This window comes from Mesitornis unicolor, unplaced genomic scaffold (genome assembly GCF_000695765.1).
Source record: "Mesitornis unicolor isolate BGI_N332 unplaced genomic scaffold, ASM69576v1 scaffold32565, whole genome shotgun sequence".
Taxonomy (NCBI): domain Eukaryota; kingdom Metazoa; phylum Chordata; class Aves; order Mesitornithiformes; family Mesitornithidae; genus Mesitornis; species Mesitornis unicolor.
In genome coordinates, this window is record NW_010188153.1 from 89,817 (window position 1) to 90,311 (window position 495).

A 495-nucleotide genomic window follows, 5' to 3' on the forward strand; every position below is an offset into this window, starting at 1 on the left:
GTGTGTGTGTGTACACACCCCTTGCTCTCCAGGGCAAAGTCAGCTTTGGAATAAATCCATTAAGCCAACAAGGCTATGCCAAGGATCGGTTGAGCTGCTCGAGTTGTGCTCTGAATTTTAACAACCCCCCTAGACTCAAGCTCAACAGCTAGGAGTGCCCAAGCTGTGCTGGATGGTGGATAAGAACCAGCTGGTCACCACCTGAAACCCAATACAAATTAGCTGATGTGTGCTGGAAGCTCAGCCAACACTCAGCCAGAGCTGGCTGAAAGATTTTTGAAGCTTGGCAAGTTCTGCAAGCAAGACCCATCTGACCTTTCACCTTGTAATGAAACTTTGCAGATTCCTAGTGCGTGTTTTAGGCAGCTCTAGCACAGACTGGCTTTCCTCCCTCCTCCAAACCGTCCCTGCTTGCCTCCCCTCGTGATTGATCCAGCGCATCTGACCTCATGGAGCAATGGCCTGGCTGTCTCTTACCTCTGGGTGTCGGTCTCA